This window comes from Pipistrellus hanaki (assembly GCF_964339955.1).
Source record: "Pipistrellus hanaki genome assembly, chromosome: 9".
Lineage (NCBI taxonomy): Eukaryota > Metazoa > Chordata > Mammalia > Chiroptera > Vespertilionidae > Pipistrellus > Pipistrellus hanaki.
This window is the reverse complement of record NC_140511.1, coordinates 39,236,301-39,256,570: the sequence shown is the minus strand read 5'-3', so window position 1 is coordinate 39,256,570 and position 20,270 is coordinate 39,236,301. Positions and strand designations below refer to the sequence as shown.

Sequence of the window (20,270 nt, the reverse complement as noted above, 5' to 3'; positions counted from 1 at the left end):
CTCCGGTGCAACGCATACCCCCACCAAACTCTTCCCATACCCCTGGGGGTATGCGTACCACACTTTGGAAAACACTGATCTATAAGGTAAGTATATTATCTATAAGATCAACTGTAAACCTAATATTGACCCACCTTGCATTTTACTGTGTCTTCATGTAAATAGTGAGAATGATACATTTACATCAATAATTTATAACCTTTAGCAAGTCATTTAGCCCTTCCATTCTTCAAATTCTTCCATGAGTAAAAAATGGTATGGTGGTGGAGCTTGGCATTAATTTCTAGTATCTTTGAAATGACTTCTATTTCTATGTTCCTGTGAAATTTCTCTTATTTAATTTATGCTGATTTTAAAATTTCTCTGTCTTCCACAGAAAGCCATTTGAAGCAAGGCTTGGACCAACCAACATTTAAAATAAAATCTGAGAACAGGGCCATTTCTAAAATAAGATACAAAACCAGGTGAAAGGCCAGTGCGGCTGTGAGAAGAAACAAGTAGAAAAAGAAAACACTCAGCACTACAAAGCATTCTTGTGCCAAATTATGGAGCGAGGAGAGCTATATTAGGAAAGTCCACAAGCTTGGAATTGATGTTTAAGATAACAAAAGGACACTCAAAACACACCAACCAAGACAGCTACTGAAAGCGGCATTTTAAAAATAAAGAGTGGTTACCAAACAAGGTTCTTCAAAGGCCCTTTTCTCCCTTGAGGGGCGTTTTAGGAGGTCCTAAATTGGCAAGTGGAATTCTATAAAATGGGCACTGGTTGTCTGGCCATTTATTCTTTTCGGCCCTGCAATTTAAGAGCTGATCTTTATATTTTGAAAGAACAGAGGAATTATTTTTCTTTAGCTGGGGAAGAACTTAAGCAGCATTTGGCGCATCAGCAACTTTCCCTCAGGCCCTCGCTCCCAAGCTCCTATCACTTCTCTACTGTCAGTTCAGTAACGTTCACTGAACTGAAGTGAACTGCAGACAGCTTGAAACTGGCTTTTAAACAGCCTTTGTCTACTTTTATTTAGAAAAAAGCTTCATCATCCAGAAAGTAATCATTGACTTTATGACTGCTTTGAATCTACTGGATTATCAATAACGTGACGTATTTGTCATTCATTATTTCTGCATGCTTAACAGAGTGGACTGAGCACCTTTTCAGCTTTCCCTATTCCTCCATCGTGCAACCCATTTGGTCGAAGGGTGTAAGAGAGACGTAGCTCTCACCGTTCATCAATTCACATCAAGATGCTTTAGGGGGAATATACTCTAAAATTTAAAAATTTTTCTTTAGCATTACTGCTAAACGTTTCTGCAAAATTAAATTTCTTTAGCATGTCCTAAAGAGTTGATTTGATTTGCTTGAGGCCCAAGAAAAATTTAATCTAAGTTATATAATGAAATCCAAAGTTTGATAGAGACTGACAAGAATCTTGCAAAAGGGACTGTAGGGTTGGCTACTCTCTCTGAGATGACATCTGCACTGGGGAACGACATCCCAGCGAAGGCACACCAAGTGCACGGGTCCTGAGGCAGGAGAGAGCCTGGCTTGTTAAAGCATAAAAGCAGTCCAGCAGTAAGATGATGAGAGATGAGGTCAAAGACACGGGAAGGTAGCAGAACACATAGGGTCTTCCTTACAAGCCACGATAAAGAGTCTGTATTTTATTTGATATGCCCTAAAATATTATCTCCTCTTGAAATAGTTAACATTGTATTCGACTAGTTTGCCTCCTATATATCTGACGTCCATCCATCTCCGCATCCTTCCGCATTCTACTCTAGCTGTTCATTAAATACTAGCATTTCTTAAAATGTGTCCTAGACCCTCTTCTTTTCACAGTGTATATATCAATACAATCCCTAATCATTCAATTAACTACCTATTGTCACATAATTCACCAATTTATATCTCTGCCCAGACTTCTTCTCTCAGCTCCAGAGCATACATCCACCTGCTCAGCAGATCCTTTCACACAATCACAAGCACGATCCATGCCTCCCCATCTCCCCACTTTGGCTTCATCTTCCTCCAACCTTCCTAGGTCTTTAATAGCACCATATACTACAGTTCATAACACCTTTCAAAATGAAAAAAAATTGACATCTATAAATGTGATTAGACTGTAAATTTCATAAGCAGCCTTACCTGGTTTTTGGTTCATTATAGTGATGTCCTCAGTCTCAACCCAAACCCAGTGCCTAACACACACTAGATACGTATTTAAGATTTGTCAAATAAGCAAATAAGTCATTTTTCTATAAAATATGCTGATCCCCAAAATGAATATCTGAAATAGTGTTGGGATAGGAGTGAAGACAGAGGAGTAAGAAGAGGAAGATGGTAAAAGGAATATCAATTACTAAGCAAAAAATTCTGCTATCCTCTGAAATAATATTTCACAGAAGGCACTAGAAGATAACAGAATCAGTTTTTGGAAAAGTGACTATCCACACATCAGTTTTTAGTGTGTGGGCAACAAAGGATCTTTGAAAAAGACTAGATCAGGTGAACTTCTCTAATTAGCAAATACTTTATTTTGCTACCCTGAAAAAAATTACCCTGTCTCATTCTATGCACACAGCAGCACCTGATTTCTTTGGCTTTTCCATAGTGGACACTAGCAAATTAGAACAATCATGGGCATTGTTATCATTCCTGCAATGATGGGCCCTTCAGAGGACTACTAATTGGTATGAGGTCTTAGAAAATAATATTTTTTTAAGGGTCACAATTTGTTATTCTTTCTGAGTATTTATCTTCATGTTTCATTACCACAAGAAAATCATCTTTACAAAAAATATATACATTGTGTCAACTGCATCTACTCATGCCCAGGTCATCCCTCTTATATTTCTCACATTTAGCAGTCCTTGTACTGAGGACCACTGAGGAGAACAACACACAGTAATTTCATTTAATTAAGTACACTACATGGTATTTATATGGTATGTAAGTCTACAAAGTTTTCAAAGGTTACCTTTTCAGAAGCCTGATACTATAGAAGTAGTTGAGTCATGATAGCTTTGAACCATCAACAATTTCGTAGACTCAAGTTCTGTATATATCTGTACATAACCTCACTTTTAAAAGGTTATAGCAGTGATTAAACACTCTATATAGACCTAAATTGAAATCCTGGCTCCTCTACCTATAAACTAGCCAAGTTAAATTATTTGAGACTAAATTTCCCCCTGTGAAAATTGGGTTAAGTACACACATATCATAAAGTTATTATAAAGATGAAATAAAATATGTAAAAAGTTTAACCTAATACTAACTATAATTAAGTGTTAAACAAATGGGCAATAGTTGTTTGTTTTTGTCTCCTTCCTTTCCAAAGGTCTACAGTTCTCACTTGGTTTGTCTCAAGACTGTTTTATACTTTTAATTGCAAATCTCAAAGAGATTTGTTTATGTAGGTTATATCTACCAATATTTACCATTAAAACATATACATTTTAAAATGTTGTTTATTTTAAAACAATGTTTTCATTTAAAAACAGTAACAAACTCATCTACGAAAGCAGAAGGGAACCATGGCATACTAAAAACAAACAGAAGCACGATGCTTTTAAAGGAGCATTTAGCCTATAAAAACAATGCAGAAAAATCTCTATTTCTCTACACTCATTTTCCTTGAATTCTAGAAGAGGAGGAAGAGGAGGGGGATGTAGGAGGTAGAAGGAGGAAGGGGACATAGGGAAGAGGAAGTTAAAAGAAGAGGACAGACACACACAGAATACAAAAAAGGCCTGGGCTCAGTAGCAAGCGTTTCATATGTATCCAGTTATACATACAGGAATTTCACAGATGCTCTGTATACAACAGCAAAACGTGTGTGTGTGTGTGTGTGTGTGTGTGGGGGGGGGGGGATTATCCATCAGTAATAAAAAGGGATACTTGTGGTATACTCATACAAAGGGATATCATAGAGTAGTAAAAATGAACAGACTATATACCACATGGATATAATTTAGGAATACAATGAATAAAGTAAATCATAAGTCATATATACATATATACAGATGATGCCACTTATATAAAATTCAGAAGACTGTAAAACTGAACAATGTATTGTTTCTAAATACATACATATGCGATGAAACTATAAAAAGGAATGATAAACACAAGCTAATGGCTAGATCTCATGGGTAGGGAAGGGGATGTGATTAGAAAAGTACACTGGAGACGAAAGAAATGAACCATTTTGGGGGGACCTAGGTGTTAATCTTCATACTTTAACTATATATTTATTTAAAAAGTTAATTATTTTTTATCTATGCAATATTTAGAAAGTAATAATAATAATAATAATAATAATAATAAAAAAAGAGTCAAGATGGGAAAGGTAAAGGAACACAATAAAAAAGTTAAGTGATAAAATTATTCTAAAAGCTAAGGGCAGGAATTGGCACCAGAAGAATTCTTCAAGCTTCCTATGTTTTCCCTCTCTCTGACATCCACTGATATAATTCAGCAAAGATTAGCCCATAATGAGCACCTGCATAGGCCCAGAAACCTCCAAATAGCATTTGACATGGGGACTGCAGTGCTTTACAATCTGGGCAGAGGCCACCTAAATCTGCACTGTCCAGTAAGGTAGCTACCAGCCACATGGGGCTATTTAAACGCATACCAATTGAAGTTAAATACAATTAGTAAAAATTCAGTTCCTCAGTCACACTAGTCCCATTGCAAGTGCTCAATAGCCACTTGCAGCTACTGGCTACCATAGTGAACAGCATGGACACAGAACACTGCCATCACTGCAGAAAGTTCTACTGCACAGCACCGAAGTATATGGTAGAAATCTCAGTAAGTACAGAAGACATCAACTGAAAATAATGTGTGTTCAGACAACGGGACATAAAGGACATGAAGTTCAGATCAATGGAGGACAGAGCTGATGGGTACAGCTTCTGAATTTTTCCAGTGCCTCGTCATACACATTGCATTTCCCCCACAGCTATTGCTCTGCCACGCGGGGCCTCTGTGGCTCTCCTTCCCTCTTACATCTGCTGCTTTATCAAACAAATGCTCCACTTCTTCATGCTTGCAGGCATAAGACACAGCTCTCTTTCTGAAAGGCATTGACGCACAACCCAACAATTTAAAAGTAAAACATGTTTCCAGCTTTTGTTAACTTTCCAACAATATGTATGCATGACTCTCAGAATCAGGCTTTTCTGGGCTCTTAACTCATCCCTGGGCAAACTATAAGCCATCTTATTCATCATGTTCTATGAGGATGAACCAACTGTTCCCCAATGATCCTGGTTCCCTGAGAAGGAACATGCAAAACAGATACATGATTAAGTGCCTCCATCATTTGAAACGCCTTCACTTATAAATATGCCTCTACAGGCCACAAAGAAACAGAGTTATACAGACACTAAAACAAATATTCTTCAAGACATGGATCATGGAATGATTTACACAACAGGTAGAAAAATTCTGGATTGAACTATTTGAGCAGTTATCCTCAAATTGCCAAGTTACACAAAAGCCTCAACAGCTATATATGAAATACTACTATTCACAAATCGAACATATATTTTGGCTATAAGGGGCACGCATGAAAAATTTCGAGATAACCCTTTATACAGTAGTCCCTAAAGTGCTGTCTGATTAGAGTTCAAATGTTCTCATTGAACCTCATGCTATACTGCCCTGAAGCAGAATTAGGAAGAAGCACAGAATAACGACCCAGGTGAAGAAACCAAGTAAAAGTCACTAAATTATGTTCCAGATACAAAATCCTTTAGGTTTTAATATTTATCTCACAATCTCTATCATAATTTATATACTAAATCTGCCTCTTAAATGTGAAATAAGGCTGGCCCATGTTTTGCATATTCTCTAAATTATAGAGATTTATGTGACACACATCTATTTATCTGTCTTATGTATCTGTTTTAAATGGCAAAACACTGGTTTCAGTTTTTCAGTGTAGGGGTATAAAATATATCAAAAGAAATAAAAATAATGCAAATATCAACCAATATATGTGACTAAGCTTATTTGTTACCAATTCCTACTGGTGAAAAAAATAAAAATAAAAACCGTGGCTGAATTTCTTTATTAGCAATTTCTTTGAGAGAGGAAATATGAAATTTCCTTTTATTTTATGTAAAAGAAAACAAAAATTTATTTTAGTAAAGTAAAATACACAGCAGTGCTTCAGTGATTTCTATAATGCATGCACACAGATTACAGGTGAATTTATTAAATTCTGATTTTTGTTTAAAGAAACTAAATTTTTTAAATTCATGCAAAGAGAGGAATTCATAGCAACAAAATGGAATGTAAAATTAAATTTTACTTTCATATATAAGGGTACTTTAAAATATCTAAATAGACCTAATATAATATTACTCCAAGTTTGTTAATGCCATTTTCTATGGAGATTTTTCTCTTAACTGGAATAGATAGATGAAATAAGTCAACAGCACAGAAGTGATTCAACCCTGTAGATCATAGCAGTCAAGAAGAAATAGAGAGAGCAGCTATCTGTCCTTATCTTACAACTAGAAGCCCGGTGCACGAAAGTAGTGCACAGGTGTGTGTGTGTGTGTGTGTGTGTGTGTGTGTGTACGTGTGTGTGTGTGTGTCCCTCAGACCAGCCTGCACCATCTCCAATCTGGGATCCCTCTCACAATCCATGACTGCTGGCTCCCAATCACTTGCCTGCCTGCCTGATTGCCCCTAACTGCCCTACCCTACTGGCCATCTTCTGGCAGCCATCTTCTGTCCACATGGGGGCGGCTATCTTTGATCACATGGGGGCAGTCATCTTGTGTGTTGGAGTGATGGTCAATTTGCATGTTACCTCTTTATTAAGTAGGATTGTCACTATCAACCATGAAGGCATATTTTATTTCTTCATTCACCAAATATTTATTAAAACCACAACCACTATGGAAAATATAGACAGAAATAAATCAGGCATAGTTTTAACTTTAAGGAGCTTATTGACTAGTAGGGGAGATAATAGGCCTAAATGTACAAGCTACAAATATAACACTGTTAGGAAAAATTAGAAGAATAATTTTGCAATCTTTTGAATAGGACACAAAGATCACAAAATCACATAAGAAAACAATGGATAAAGTATATGCTAACAAAGTTAAAAACTCTAGTCTTCAAAAGAGCACTGAAGAGATGGAAAAGAAAGTCAGCACTGGGAGAAAATATTTATAACACATATATCTGATAAAGGGTTAGTATCCAGAAAATAGAAAGAGCTCTTAAAACTCAGTAATAGTAAGATAAATAGCCTATAGGTAAACAAATTGAAAAGATAGTTCATAAAAAATCTAAGAATGGCCAATATGCACAAGAAAAAAAGTTTAACAACATTAGTCTTCACAGAAATGCAAATTAAAACCATAATGAGCTATCATGTACTTACCAGAATAACTAAAAAAATACCTGATAACACTAATTTTTGTCAAATATGTGGAGCAAATGGAACTCTCATCTATTGTTGGTGGGTATATAAAATAGCATAGATACCTCATTGTCAACATAATTAACCACAGCTCTGAGCAGATTAATGTCTAATCTGCTCTCATCGTTTATTTCTGATTTAATCTTTACATTCTGACAGGTATTTTATTTCTGTATCCCAATCCCTTCCTTTGTTCCAGGTTTAATTTTAAGTTCTCACCTATTTTGTGAGTCCTGAATCCTAGCAGACTCACTATTTGTCCCAATTCTCTGCTTTGGGTAAACCATAGGTCTGCTATTGCTGTAAAACAACTTGATTACTGTCAGCTGTTCTTCCTGGGTATACCACCTTGCCTTCTTTCTTTAGCTAGTCCTTTATAGTCACCTTGGGCTCTCCAGGTCCCAGTTGTAATCGATACCATCACCATAGGGCTTACTATTTCATGTGAAACTGTGATAAACACTGGGCTTTACATAGTTTCTAATGTTTACAACAGCTCTGCAAGTGGCCATTATAATTTAAAAGCATAATTTATAGTTAGGAAGTGGAGGCTCAGACATTATGCTTTTAAAACTAGTGTAGAATTCCAATTTATGTCTCTCTGACTATATTTCCTTCAATTTAACAGAACCATTCACTTGGACAAATTCAGTACTTCTGGCAGGGATAACTTTATCCTAGTAGCTACTTAACTCTGTAACAGCACTGGTGAACTTTTATATATCAATAGATGGGGCTTTCCATATTTTAACATCCTCCTTGGTGTCCAACACAGTCACATACCATACAGATGAACACTAAAATTGTTGCTGAATTAATAAGCACCATACCTATTTTTAGGAAGAAGAAGAAAACAAGCTAGGGGAAAACAACAACAGCCAAAATGACATAAATTCTCTTTGTTCCGAACACAACCAAAATTCTGAAAACATGTAACAAATTCAGACTCCCCATTTAAAAAAAAAGTAATTAAAACCACCAGACTAAAATAGATTTGGATAAGGTTAGACAGTAACTGAAATAAAAAAAAACACATCAGTTTTGCTTATTGTAGCTTCAATTACTATCCATATTGGTCAAATTACTAAGGATTAATTTGATGTCTCACTATAGTAACCTGCATTTGCTTTTAGACAATGCCAACAGGCATTGCATTTCATGCAAAATGAATTCTATTTGTATCACTACTCAAAGGATTAATTGGGAATTTAAAAAAACTTTAAGTCAAACTTGCTTATTCCAAAGACAGTCAATCCTTCAGATATTGTTTGCTTAGCCAGAACTCAGCAACTTACTATATAGATAATAGAAGGGTAAGGCTATTTTCCCACACACTTAAAGTGGGGGGGTGGGGGTGGGGGAGTCATCTCCCTCACCAAGGAATGCAATGCTAGAAATGGGTAGAGAACCCCATGTTTAAATTTCTAAGGTAGAATGCATATACTGTAGAGTTAGAAACATTAGACATTAAATTAGACAAAGACACTAAATCACCATGCAAACAATGTATAACCTAACTAGCAATTAAAGTAAATTAATATCACTCAAGTTAGTTAAAATAGTAAATTAAGCACAGATATTTATATTCATTCCTTCTTGAAATAATCCTATATAATAAAAGCCCAGAAACCTAATAGTGAATGACTGGTCAACCAGTTGCTATGATGCACAGTGACCACCAGGGGGCAGATATTCAACACAGGAGATACTCCCTGGTGGTCAGTGTGCACCCACAGTGCAGACACTAAGATGGCGGGTCCACAGGCGCTTGGCTGACCAGGATGAGTGGTGCGCCCACAGAGGGCTGATCCCCCCATAGGCCACGCCCCCCACCAGTGCATGAATCCTGTGCACCAGGCCTCTAGTCTTAAAATAATAATAAAATTAAAAGAAATAGGAAAGAGGCTTTCAGTGGACAAGAGATCTCGAGAAATCTTTGGAGATGACTGAGAAAACAGATGGCTGAGTAATGACCAATGTGTCAAAGCCTGGAAGCCACTATTTGAATTACAAAGTATGCTGTAGCAGAATCTTGGTAAGGCTGGGGATGGGGGAAATGGAGATTCATGGGGAGTTTGCTTACCTAACTGACAATGCTCCCCTAGCTCCTGCCAGAATGGCTGGAAGTCAGATGTCCCCACCAACCAGAGAATAGGAGGTATTTCTCTTAAGCAGTGGTCTGCAGCAGCATCCCTGGTAGGTTTGCTATGACACACTGCTGGACCCCACTCCCACTGTTTCTGGGGAGGGAGGGGGATGGGAAGTGACTGCTAATGGGTAGGAATTTCTTTTTGAATTAGATAGTGGTGATGGTTGCACAACTTTTTGTCTATAGTAAATATTACTGAATTGTACATTTTTAAAGGGTGAATTTTATGGTATGTGAGTTAGAGCTCAATAAAGTTATTCTTAAAAAATCATTTACCCATTTTCACACAGGGCTCTCACAGAAGCCCACCACAAAGATTTGAACCATCAAATCATGTCTCCCCTTTGTCTTCTCTATGCTAAACATATTCAGTTTCTTTACCTATTTATTTTAGCCATGACATCCAGATCCCTCTTATCCTGGCTGTTTTCAGACAGAATATAAACTGACAACTGTTTCATATAACATCCAATAAAATATTCTAAGTATTTAGAAGTGGACAAAGGAACAGGACAGAGAAACTAGAGAGGTTTCTGACTTATGATAATTTGGCTAGATATAATTCATTCAAGGATAACATATCAAACACAACATGAAAGTACCAAAAGACATCTCATAGCCAAATAAATAAAGATAACATACTGGGATAACTAAAAGATTATACACTACAAAATGATCTATAACAAACATGCCAAACTCAAAGGCTAACAGAGGCCAAATAACCAAGGCATGTGGCCCACGTTTGACATGCTTGCTCTATAACAATGGAGAGAAAAAAATTACTAACTTGGTTTCTATTATTCCAAGAATAGAACCAAATATTAACAGCCAGTGGTCATTAAATATGAATGACATTTTAAAATGCACTCTCATGTAACCATTCTACTGATAAAGTTACCTCTAAATTCAATTCAACCTAGACAAGGTGAAATCCCCTTGCCATTGCTCTTCTTTCCCTCAGGAGAGCCGTTTTCTTTCTTTTTTCTTTTTCTTTTTTTCTTTTCTTTCTTTCTTTCTTTCTTTCTTTCTTTCTTTCTTTCTTTCTTTCTTTCTTTTTTTTTTTTTTTATAATAACTAATACATACTTCTAATTTCTTATTTACTGCTTACTTTGCTCATTAGAGTCATGAAGTTTGGAATCTTATCTGTCTTGTTTATCTCTATATGCCAGCACCTAATCTAGTGTTTGGTACATGGTTGGGTCTCAACAAATAATTAAGATTGATTTCTGAGTTCTGAATCAGCCATGTGGTAGTAGTTGAAACTAGGACAAAGAGGAACAAAATACAGTTTGAGGAATTTATAGGCTAATGGAAAGATAAGCAAAAAACCAAAACCAAAAAAATTCCACTCCAAAACCCTCAGATAATGTCAATATTTTTTATAAATTGATAGAAACCCATTTCTAGGTGTTTAAGTATTTATTCTGTATTAAGTAACAGATTTACAAAATTAAATAAAATTCCTTAAATTCAAAAGCTGAGAATCTACGCTATGGAAAGAAAAAAAAATCAGTGATTCCAAAATAGATATAAAATAGCTACAAAATAGATAAAGCAACCTGGACATATAGAACAAGGGCATTTAACAAGAAAGATTTGCTGCTGGAGTGGATTCTGGGTGGGGTCATTTTTAAGGTGAGTTAAGATTGATGGGCAGAGGTTAGCCAGACAAAGGTACGGGAAAGGTGTTCTAGTAAAAAACAACAACACATGCAAAAGACCACAAAAACGTGAAACAGGATGATGTGATTAGGATATTTTAAGCAGTTTTGGAGAACTGAAGCAAAGGGGAGAGGAAGCAAATGACTGAAGAAATGCCAAGGGTGTGTAAAAAGAATTTGGAATGATATCCACATAGCTGCTTTGACAAAAGGATGGTAGTGCATTTCCTAGTTAGGGAATTCAGAAGGAATATAAACAGATTTAGAGACCATGATGATGAATTTAGTTTTGAACATGGTGAGGTGTTTATACAATAGCCAATTAGAAAAGACAGGTGGGAGCTGAGCAGAGATTCCATGTTAGCCACATGATCTTCACAACAGTATTCTTTACCATCACCTTCTATTCGTCTAGGTTTTTAGAGCTTTCATGCCAACAATCTCATTCCTCATTAAGACCTCTAATTCTTTAACTTCACCACTTTTTTCATCATCACTCTTTACTACTACTTCCTCACTTTGCTCCTGACCAAAGCATAGATTCCTTGATCTATCCTTATAACCTTCTGTACCTATCTGTTTCCAGCAGATTCACTTGGCAATACCCAACGCTTGTTTAATCAAAACATTCACATTCTCTGTATTGTATACCAAGTAACCTAAATATTCTTACTAAAAAGTCTCTGCACTTGCTATTCAATTTGCCTGCCTATATCATATAATTAATGAAGTTGGTAATGTGATAATGAATAAAGTTCCTGAGTCATACCAGCAGTCTATTAATTCATATTTCTATCTAAAAAGGGTTAAATTTTAACATAAACAATACACTAAAAGAAATCTCTGTGTTTTCAAGGTCTCATCTTCAAGAAAACAGCATAAAGAACCATCTGCATTCACCCACATTCAGGAAACATGAAGATAATTAAAGATCTCAAAATTTCCTGGTGATATCATTTCTAAAAAATAGAGCAAAAGGAGTTATTCCTGTTGTTGGCTCAACGTTAGAGTAGAAAAGGAAAAGCAAAATTTTGAATAATAATAATTTGTGCTTTACAAATCAATTTAATGACTTTACTGAATATCTATTCTTAACAGATATAGCTATTTAGAATATTTTTAATCTGTGACAGACATATATGAAAAGAACTACAAACTGGTTAACTGTTAAAAACAAGAGGAACTCTTTTTCCTTTAGGACAGGAAGTAGGTAAGTACTTTAAGAGAACAGAAAAAGAGAAAAATAATTTCTATTGAGAGGGAAAAAAAGGAAGAAGTCAAGAAGCAGGTAGTATTTCAGCTGAGCCTTGAGGAATGAGTTAGGGAAAAATGTGTCTAATGTTATAGGGAGTAACATTGGAAACACAAACATGAAAATGCATGGCATGGGTAAAATAGCCACAGTCAAAAAGATTTTGAAAATTAATAAGTATAAATTAACAAAGTTCAGATAAACATATAAATATCAAGTGGGTGAAGGATGAAAAAGTCAGATGGGACAGGAAGACAGTTTCACACCCAGTTACAAGGGTACCTCAGTTTGACTCAGGTTCCTATGCTGACTTTCTGACCACAGCATGGAAAGGATGGGCATTCTGAGTATGAGTATTGTTTGGCTTCTGAGCTTACATCTGGGTTATCAGATGAGATAACCCAAGGGGATGAGTTAAGAATTGCTCACATCAAGCACAAAGCAAGCAGTTAATCAACCTGGAATGAAAGAAACTCAATGTCTGAACTGATTCCACACCTCCTGCCCCAAATGGAAGTACTTTTTTCTCATTATAAAAGTAATAAACACTAGTTTTTCATATCTGAAAGACAAGTTTAAGAAAGAAAATAAAAATTAGTAGAGTTAGCCATTGCTTACAAGTTGAAATATGCTGATTTTTCTAGACTTTTTTCTACTTATACACACATATTGTAAAAAACTGAAATTACATTCTACTTTCTTTTTCTTAACCACTTTTTTTTGTGTGCTTCTTTGAACAACATGATGTAGTTTTATCATCAGTTTTAATGGCTGTGCAATAGATCGTTATTTGATTGAACCATTATTAACCCTTAGTTTACTGCGAGGATTCATATATCCAGTTTTAATTTTGAGTTTCTTTGTTGAGCAAGTCGTGAAAAACAAGAAAAGACTTAGAAGCTGTTTCAAACTAGGAGGGGGAAAACATGACAACTAAATGTAATGTGGGACCCTGAATTGGATCCTGGAAATGAAAAAAGACATTGATGGGAAACTGGTGAATTACAGATTAGTTAATAGTAATGTACTAACACTGGTTCTCAGTTTGTCAAAGCACCATTGTAATTTAAGATGTTACCAATGGGGGAAACTGGGCGAGAAGTATAAAAAAAGTCTGCACTATCTTTGCAACTTTCCTATATTTAAAAATTGCTCAAAAATAGAAATTGTTATTTAAAAACAAAATTAACCTTTAAAATGGAGCCATAAACCCACCAAACTCACATAGATATCCTTTTGGAAAATGTTAACCTTCTAAATTTAACAATAATTTATTCCATTTTAAAAGTCTGTTAAATAAAATTTAAAAACAAAGTTGAGGGAAAGAAAACTAACAATTTCTTATTGGAGACTAAATCATGGATTAATCTGAGACATGATGTACTGTATATTAATAGTCCTAGAACTATGCATATTAAACTAGGAACATTTGACTGACATTATTAGAAATACTTCGTAATACATTAAAAAACCTCATTCTGCCAATTTAATATTCCGTCAAGTTTCACTGTACACTGTGTTCTGTGGTTCACTACACTTTACTGGGAAAGAGGGGACATATTTAATCCACTAGTGATATCATAATAGAGAAACCAATGTTTATAAATGTACACCTTCCATGTATATGACACTTTTGAGGGGAAGTTACTTTGCCTCTAACTTGATAGATAAAACAAATGAATACTGAAAGGCTGTTAAGAAAGGTTATCCAAAACTTGGGCATAGGGCAAAAAGGTGCACAGAATGTCCTCTCAACGGGACACAGATGCACTCAGAGATCATTTAATTACTTAGGGGAAGGTACTTTGCTCAATTATTTTATTTACTACTAGAGGCCTGGTGCACAAATTCGTGCACAGATGGGGTCCCTCAGCCTGGCCGGCGATTGGGGCCTATTAGGGCCCAGCTGGCAGGGAGGAGGGACTGTGGGGGGAGAAATGGGGCCGCAAGAGGTTGGCTCTGGGAGCACACTGACAACCAGGGGGCAGCTCCTGCATTGAGCGTCTGCCCCCTGGTGGTCAGTGTGCATCATAGTGATTGGTCAACCGGTCATTCCAGTCATTATGCCATAACAGTAGCAGATTGAATTAAATATCCAGATTAACTAAAGTTATGCTAACTTATAGATTTTGTCCAGTAAAATTGTATATAATTTCTGTCAGGTATAAGACAAACTTCCAAAGGTCAGGGCTTATTGGTCTGTGAAATATTAGCCAATTTGTAACTAACCAGGCAATCTTATTTTTAAAATTCTTTTATTAAATTATTTATGAATACACAACTCTTCAAATGCTCTTTGAACTAGCTTTAATATTTTACTTTTTCCCTCAGTAATTAATTAATTGAATAAAATATTTGATACATTGTAACTTTGTATTTATACTAGAGGCCCGATGCACGAAATTCATGCAAGAGTAGGCCTTCTTTCTCCCGGCTGCCAGCACCGCTTCCCTCTGGCACCCGGGACCCGGGCTTGCCTCACAACCTCAGCTTCGTCTGGAAGGATGTCTGGTTTAATTAGCTTATTATGCTTTTATTATTATAGATAAGTCCTATTTTATATTTTAAAACTATACTTTGGCAGGAATAAGAAAATGGTTAATTATTGGAGGCAAGGATAAATATGAAGTAAAGACAGTATTTTCTTTCTTTTTTTTTTTTTAAATTTTAAATACATTTTATTGATTTTACACAGAGAGGAATTGAGAGGAACAGAGAGTTAGAAATGTCGATGAGAGAGAGGATCCAAGATGGCTGCTCGGGTATACACCTAGCCGCAGCAGCTCACAACAATTTCAAGGGAATACAACTAAAATGTAGAGTGGACATTGCCCAGAGCTACAGGTAGTCGACTGACTGAAAACTCTACAATAGGAAGGAGGGAGAAAACCAGAAAGAAAATCAGAGGAGCTGAAAAAAAGCCTAAGGTACGGAGACATGCTGTGCGCTCGCACGCACGCGCGCGCGGAGAGGTCGCAGCCGGAGAGGAGGAGAGGGCTGGGTGCTGCCTGGCGTTCCCTAGCAGGAAGGAAATAGAACCCCCAGCCTGGGCTGAACCCCCGAACCGGCAGCGCTGAGCCCCAAGTTATGTGCCAGACCCTGGGGACCCAGGCTCCGGCAGGGGGAGACAATCCCGGGGGACAGCGAAATGCGGGGCCCCCGGAGTCGCGCGCACATGGCGCGCAGAGGACTGAATGTTGACTCTGATGCTGGATTACCCTAGCCGGAAGAAACAAAGCCTCCGGCGGCAGCTCTGAGCCTCAGTCCAGACCGCCCAGAACTCCAGGTCTGGGCCAGTCCCTGGGGACCCAGGCTCGGGCAGGGGGAGACGGAGCTGTGAGGTGGAGTCCTGGGAGCGCGGCGAAAGGCCGAGCCCCCGGAGTCGCGCACACTGTGCGCAGAGGACAGTCTGTTGACTCTGATCCTGGACTCCCCTAGTGGGAGGGAGAAAGAAAGCTCCAGACTGGAGGAACGCCACGAGGAGCAGGAGCCACTGCCGGACACCGGCCAGCCGGGCGCCAGCAAGGAGCCGGGTGACGGGGCCCCCAGTGGGGGGGGTGCCCCTGAGCCTTCGACTGCTGAGCGCTGGCAACGGAGCCAAGGACGGGGGCTGCTTCCTGGGCGGCGCCGACCCCGGCAACAGGCTGGAGCAGCGTGGGAGCCCGCGGAGAACAAAGGGGTGCCACAGGCCAACCTGCTGAGCTCCCAGGACAAGGAGGAAGAAACCAAAGAAGTTCTCAATGTGAAGAAATCAAGTGAGAGCAAATGATAGTAAAATTACTTAAGAAAGAATACAAAGAAAATCTTGAAAAATCAAAGACTAAGTCAGAACTCAACGCACCAGCCAACATTGCAACATAAATGCGTTTTGGTTTTTTTTTAAAAAAAAAAGAGAAAAAAGGGACAGAATGTTGGAACAGCGGCGACCAGGCCTAGAGTGGCCAGGCACAAGGCAGTGGCAGCTGGGCCCGGAGCAGCAGTGGCCAGGCCCCAGAGCAGCAGCAGCCAGAACAAGAGCATCAACGGCCAGCACTGGAGCAGCCAGACCTGGGGCAGTGGCAGCCAGGCCTGAGGCAGAGGCGGCCAAGCCCAGGGTGGCCAGTCCAGGAACACCCAGACACGGAGTGGCTGGGCCCGGAGAAGCCCGGTCCAGAGCAGCCGGGTTGGGAGCAGCGAGGCCCAGAACAGCAGTAGCCAAGCACGGAGCATCCAGGCTGGGAGCGGCCAGGCTCGGAGCAGCCGGGTCGGGTGCGGCCAGGCCCGGAGCAGCGGCGGCCAGGCTGGGAGCGGCCAGGCCCGGAGCAGCTGGGTCTGGTGTGGCCAGGCCTAGAGCAGCGGCTGCCAGGCTAGGAGCGGCCAGGCCCGGAGCAGCAGCTGCCAGGCTGGGAGCAGCCAGGTCCGGAGCAGCCGGGTCTGGTGTGGCCAGGCCCGGAGCAGCGGCTGCCAGGCTGGGAGCGGCCAGGCCCAGAGCAACAGCTGCCAGGCTGGGAGCGGCCAGGCCCGGAGCAGCCGGGTCTGGTGCGGCCAGGCCCGGAGCAGCGACTGCCAGGCTGGGAGCGGCCAGGCCCGGAGCAGCCGGGTCTGGTGCGGCCAGGCCCGGAGCAGCGACTGCCAGGCTGGGAGCGGCCAGGCCCGGAGCAGCCGGGTCTGGTGCGGCCAGGCCCGGAGCAGCGACTGCCAGGCTGGGAGCGGCCAGGCCCGGAGCAGCCGGGTCTGGTGCGGCCAGGCCCGGAGCAGCGACTGCCAGGCTGGGAGCGGCCAGGCCCGGAGCAGCCGGGTCTGGTGCGGCCAGGCCCGGAGCAGCGACTGCCAGGCTGGGAGCGGCCAGGCCCGGAGCAGCCGGGTCTTGTGCGGCCAGGCCCGGAGCAGCAGCTGCCAGGCTGGGAGCGGCCAGGCCCGGAGCAGCCGGGTCTGGTGCGGCCAGGCCCGGAGCAACGACTGCCAGGCTGGGAGCGGCCAGGCCCGGAGCAGCAGCTGCCAGGCTGGGAGCGGCCAGGCCCGGAGCAGCCGGGTCTGGTGCGGCCAGGTCCGGAGCAGCGGCTGCCAGGCTGGGAGCGGCCAGGCCCAGAGCAACAGCTGCCAGGCTGGGAGCGGCCAGGCCCGGAGCAGCCGGGTCTGGTGCGGCCAGGCCCGGAGCAGCGACTGCCAGGCTGGGAGCGGCCAGGCCCGGAGCAGCCGGGTCTGGTGCGGCCAGGCCAGGAGCAGCGGCTGCCAGGCTGGGAGCGGCCAGGCCCAGAGCAACAGCTGCCAGGCTGGGAGCGGCCAGGCCCGGAGCAGCCGGGTCTGGTGCGGCCAGGCCCGGAGCAGTGACTGCCAGGCTGGGAGCGGCCAGGCCTGGAGCAGCCGGGTCTGGTGCGGCCAGGCCAGGAGTAGCGGCTGCCAGGCTGGGAGCGGCCAGGCCCGGAGCAGCAGCTGCCAGACTGGGAGCGGCCAGGCCCGGAGCAGCCGGGTCTGGTGCGGCCAGGCCAGGAGCAGTGGCTGCCAGGCTGGGAGCGGCCAGGCCCAGAGCAGCGGCTGCCAGGCTGGGAGCGGCCAGGCCCGGAGCAGCCGGGTCTGGTGCGGCCAGGCCCGGAGCAGCGGCTGCCAGGCTGGGAGTGGCCAGGCCTGGAGAAGCAGCTGCCAGGCTGGGAGCGGCCAGGCCCGGAGCAGCCGGGACTGGTGTGGCCAGGCCCGGAGCAGCGGCTGCCAGGCTGGGAGCGGCCAGGCCCGGAGCAGCCGGGTCTGATGCGGCCAGGCCCGGAGCAGCAGCTGCCAGGCTGGGAGCGGCCAGGCCTGGAGCAGCCGGGTCTGGTGCGGCCAGGCCAGGAGCAGCGGCTGCCAGGCTGGGAGCGGCCAGGCCCGGAGCAGCAGCTTCCAGGCTGGGAGCGGCCAGGCCCGGAGCAGCGGCTGACAGGCTGGGAGCGGCCAGGCCCGGAGTGGCCGGGACCGGAGCAACCGGTCCCAGAGCAGCCGGGTCGGGTGCGGCCAGGCCTGTAGCAGCAACAGCCAAGTCTAGAGCAACTAGGTCGGGAGCGGCAGTGACCAGACCCGGAGCAGCTGGTTGTGGAACGAACCAGAGCAACAGAGGCCAGGCCCGGAGCATCCAGGCCCGAAACAGCTCGCTCCTCGCCTGTACCTGCCCACGGCTGCCTCTCAGACATGGCTGGAAACTTTTGCAGGAACTTGAGGGTCTGCTGAATCAAGTGATGAAGGCTTAGATCTGGATGTGTTGAGTTAGTATAGCGCTGGGGTGTTGATCTGTGAGTGCCTTGGGTGGGGCCTGGATGAGGCTGGTTGACCTATTTGAAAATGTCTTTTGTGTGGAGTGTATCATTGGGCATGTGGAGGTTTTATTGATATGAGAAAATGCTAAGCAACAGATTTACTATCTGAAAAGGGATTTACTATCGGGGAAAGGGAGGGAGGAAGAGACTGAACATAAACTGTGCACCTATGGATGAGGACAATGGGGGATGGGGAGGGGGCAGAGGGTGGGGTGGGAACCTGGTGGAGGGGGGAAGAAATGAGGAACCTTTGTAATAATATGAACAATAAAGATTGATTAAAAAAAAAAAAAAAAAAAAAAGAAATGTCGATGAGAGAGAAACATCGACCAGCTGCCTCTTGCACACCCCCTACCGGAGATGTGCCCGCAACCAAGGTACATGCCCTTGACCGGAATCGACCCGGGACCTTTCAGTCCGCAGGCCGACGCTCTATCCAATGAGCCAAACTGGTCCCGGCGTAAAGACAGTATTTTCTATAAGTGATGCTGGGAAAACTGGACAGATACATGAAAAAAATGAAATTGGACCAGTTTCTTAGACATACAAAAATAAACTCAAAATGAAAACTTAAATGTGAGATCTGAAACCACAAAAACTCTTAAAAGAAAACATAGGCAGAAAACCCTCTAACATCACTCTTAGCAATAACTTTTTGGATATGTCTTCTTTTTTCTTTTAATTTTTTTTTTAATTAAGGTATTATGTGTTCATACTTTACCAATCCCCCCCACCCCCCACTCTTATACATGCCCTCCCTCCCCAGAGTTTCCCCAACTGTACATTTTAAGAACAATGGGAAACACATAAAGATTCCCTGGTTTTCACTGGAGCCATTTCTTCAGTCTGCAGGCCTATGCTCTATCCACTGAACCAAACCAGCTAGGGCTTCAAGAGATTTAAAAAAAAAAAAAATGTTTTTATTGTTTTCAGAGAGGAAAGAGGGATAGAAACATCAATAAGAGAGAATCATTGACCAGATGCCTCATGCACGCTCCCTACTGGAGATTGTGCCTAAAACCAGGCATGTGCTCTGACCTGGCATCGAACCGTGACCTCCTGGTTCAATGGTTGATGTTCAACCACTGACCCATAATGGTCAGGCTCTTCAAGATATTTTTGAGCCTCAATCTCTATAAAAGAAACCCAGTACTTATTAAATCAGCATTAAGAAATTAGGCACAGAATCACAGAATATAATCTAAGACTTAGACAGGACTTTAAAAATCTTTCTGTCCAATCCTGTTTTAAGGAAAAGGAAAGAGTATAGTGATTTTCCAGAGATTTGAGAATCGCTAAAATTAATATGACCTGCCCTTCCAAGACTTTCTAATTTGTCACATGTCTCTCATAATGGTTTTGTGGGTTAATTTCTTTATTAAGCCTGATTATTATTAAAACTAATTATTAAAAATATTTTTTTCTATTTGCTTCAAGTACCTCTGTTTTTTTTTTTTGTTTTTTTTTAACGAAATGGGTTATTTCCTGGTTG

At 41.7% G+C, this 20,270-nt stretch overlaps 1 protein-coding gene across 3 annotated transcripts in view; it reads right to left on the bottom strand.

Moving 5' to 3' along the window:
* The window catches only part of NARS2 (asparaginyl-tRNA synthetase 2, mitochondrial), a 112,777-nt gene that overhangs the window by 42,181 nt on the left and 50,326 nt on the right, over positions 1-20,270 (bottom strand). The window lies entirely within an intron of this gene.